The sequence below is a fragment of the Sciurus vulgaris genome (genome assembly GCF_902686455.1).
Source record: "Sciurus vulgaris genome assembly, contig: HiC_scaffold_631_arrow_ctg1, whole genome shotgun sequence".
Lineage (NCBI taxonomy): Eukaryota > Metazoa > Chordata > Mammalia > Rodentia > Sciuridae > Sciurus > Sciurus vulgaris.
The window spans coordinates 1,477,944-1,481,596 of NW_027632954.1; positions in this window are offsets into that span (position 1 = coordinate 1,477,944).

Consider the following 3,653-nt stretch of genomic DNA (forward strand, 5'->3'; position numbering starts at 1 on the left):
CTCTGTATTCACATTGCTGATAGTTTCCCAGTTATTGATTCTTGCTTTTATTTCTTGTGCTATGGGGGTCCCATTAAGAAGTCTGATCCTAAGCCAACAAGTTGAAGATTTGGACGTACTTTTTCTTCTAAAATATTCAGGGTCTCTGGTCCAATTTCAGGGTCCTTGATCCATTGTTAGTTGAGTTTTGTGCAGGGTGGGAGATAGGGGTTGAGTTTCATTCTGCTGCATATGGATATCCAGTTTTCACAGCACAATTTATTGAAGAGGCGATCTTTTCTCCATTGCATATTTTTGGCATCTTTGTCTAGTATGAGAAAATTGTATTTAGTTGGGTTTGTGACTGTGTCCTTTATTCTGTACCATTGATCTACCTGTCTATTTTGTTACCAATATCATGCCGGTTTTGTTACTATTGCTTTGTAGTATAGTTGAAGTTCTGGTATTGCAATACTCCCTGCTTCACTCTTCCTGCTAAGGATTGCTTTAGCTATTCTGGGTTTCTTATTCTTCCACATAAATTTCATGATTGCTTGCTCTATTTCTGTAATCATTGGGATTACATTGGGTACATCATTGGGATTTTAAATGGAATTGCATTGAATCTGTATAGCACTCTTGGTAGTATGGCCATTTTGACAATATTAATTCTGCCTATCCCAGAACATGGGAGATCTTTCCATCTTCTAAGGTTTTCTTTAATTTCTTTTTTTAGTGTTTTGTAGTTCTCATTGTAGAGGTCTTTCACCTCTTTTGTTAGATTGATTCCCAAGTATTTTATTTTTTTCCAGGCTATTGTGAATGGGGTAGTTTTCCTAATTTCTCTTTTGAAGATTCATCACTTATGTATAAAAATGCATTAGATTTATGAGCATTGATCTTATATCCTGCTACTTTACTGAATTCACTATGAATTCTAAAAGTCTTCTGGTGAAATTTCCTGGTTCCTCTAAATATAGAATCATGTCATCAGCAAATAGGGATAGTTTGAGTTCTTCTTTTCCTATTCATATCCCTTTAATTTCTTTGTTCTGTGTAATTGCTCTGGCTAGAGTTTCAAAGACAATGTTGAATATAAATGCAGAAAGCGGGCTTCCCTGCCTTGTTTCAGTTTTTAGGAGGAATGCTTTCAGTTTTTCACCATTCAGAATGACATAGGCAGTGGGTTTAACATAGATGGACTTTACAATGTTAAGGAATGTTCCCACTATTGTGGGGGCACCTGGCTCTCCTTGCAGTGCTTGACAGAGTTCCACTGAAGGATGATTGCAGAGACTCATCCTAAAAGGATTGTATCCAGATATATGCCTCCCTAGCTTGGATGTTATTCTGTGAAGTTTTCCTAATAATATATTACTCACTTCAGTCTGAGGAACTTGCTAGAGGTGATGGGAATAATTCTACAAATTTCCAGAAAAGCATCATGGAGACAAAAACACATGTTGAAACACTGATGTTAACCTCACTACAGGAGAATGTTTTAATTATGTTAAAAATCAAACACTGCATTTACTGGCACAGCCAGAACCTGATGGGGCACAGAAATTTATGTACAACAATGTTTCCCCAAGTTCTAAGCACAAAGCACCTCCCACAGTAGCTACTAAATATGGACTAGCTTATTTTATCAATCACAAGCCCTGGTACCTCCCTAAAAGCAAGCCCTTAGAGAAGGTAGATAATGTGTAGTGGTAAGGTAAAAAAATAAGGTTTCACAACATTCCTTCCTTCCTACAAAGAATATGTCACCCCTACAATAAACGTTGGTACATAATAACCATTGGGACCGCTGCCCTCCTGTAACCCTTAATTCAGCAATTTAGATATTAACAAGATGGACCTAGTAGAGATGGTCACATGACATTATTTGTCTCTCGCTTTACCACAAAAAGTAATAAGAATAGTCCTTGGTCACATAGAGTTTAGATATTAAGGAAATAAACCTTGTATTAGTTCATTGACTTAGTTAAATATTCTTAAAATAATTGTAATCTGTACGGTTACTGTTTTCTCATAATTTTTTGGTAAAAACAATTTCTGCCTATGCTTTGGAAATTTCTTTGATTTTATTAATCACAAGCCTGTCATCAAAGCCTGAAGAAAAATGTATAGAAACCCAGCCTTCCCCAGAATAAAGTGGGATTGATTGCACCAGAACTAAAGTCTGTGTCTTTCATTCTCCATCCATCGCCGACGCTGTCTCCCTGTACCCCGTTTACCAGTGTGCAACCCATGGACTCCTGCTAGGGCTGGACCCCGGCACACTATCCCTATTTTTTGTAGTATTTTGAGCATAAATGTATGCAGTATTTTATCAAATGCTTTTTCTGCATCTATCAAAATAATCATGTGATTCCCGACTTTAAGTCTGTTGATATGGTGAATTGCATTTATTGATTTCTGGATGTTGAATCAACCTTGCATCCCTGGGATAAAACCCACTTGATCATGGTGCACTATCTTTTAAATATATATTTGTTTGCAATTTGCTAAAGTTTTATTGAGAATTGTTGTATCAATGTTCATTATGAATATTGGTCTGAGATTTTCTTTCCTGGATGTGTCTCTACCTTGTTTAGGTATCAGGGTTATATTGGCTTCATAGAATGAGTTTGGGAGGGTTCCCTCCACTTCTGTTTCATGGAATTCTTTGAGGAGTATTGGAATGAGCTCTTCTTTAAAGGTATTGTAGAATTCGGCTGAGAACCCATCTGGTTCTGAACTTTTCTTTGTTGGTAGGCTTTGATGACTTCTTCTATTATATTACTTGAAATTGCTCTATTTAAATTTTGTATGTCCTCCTGGTTCAGTTTAGGTAATTCATATGTCTCTTAAAGCCTGTTGATATATTCAAGATTTTCTGTTTTGGTGGAGTGTAGATTTTCAAAATAGCTTTTAATTATTATTTGTATTTCACTCATGTCTCTAGTGACATTCTCTTGTCTCTTGTTCATTCTGAATTATAGTAATTTGAGTTTTCTCTCTCCTTCTCCTTGTTAGTGTGGCTATGTGTTTAACAATTTTGTTTATTTTTTCATAGAACCAACTCTTTGTTTTGTTAATTTTTTTCTATTGTTTCTTTTGTTTCAATTTCATTGATTTCAACTTTGATTTTAACTATTTCCTGTCTTCTACTATTTTGGTGTTGGTTTGTTCTTCTCTTTCTAGGGTTTTGAGCTGTAGTGTTAAGTCATTTATTGATTTTTTCTTCTTTTATTAAATGTGCTCCATCAAATAAATCTTCCTCTAAGTACTGCTTTCATAGTGTCCCTGAGATTTTGATATGATGTGTCTTTGTTCTCACTTACTTCTAAGAATTGCTTAATTTCCTTTCTGATGTCTTCTATTTTCCATTCATCATACAATAGTGTATTATTTAATCTCCATGTGTTGGAGTAGTTTCTGTTTTTTATTCTGTCATTTATTTCTAATTTCAATACATTATGATCTGATAGAATGCAAGATAGTATCTCTATCTTCTTGTACTTGCTAACATTAGCTTTGTGGCATAAAATATGGTGTATTTTAGAGAAGGATCCATGTGCTGCTGAGATGAAAGTGTATTTGCTCTTTGCTGGATGGTATATTCTATAAATGTCTGTTAAGTCTAAATTATTGATTTGTTATTGAGATCTATGCTTTCTTTATTCAAT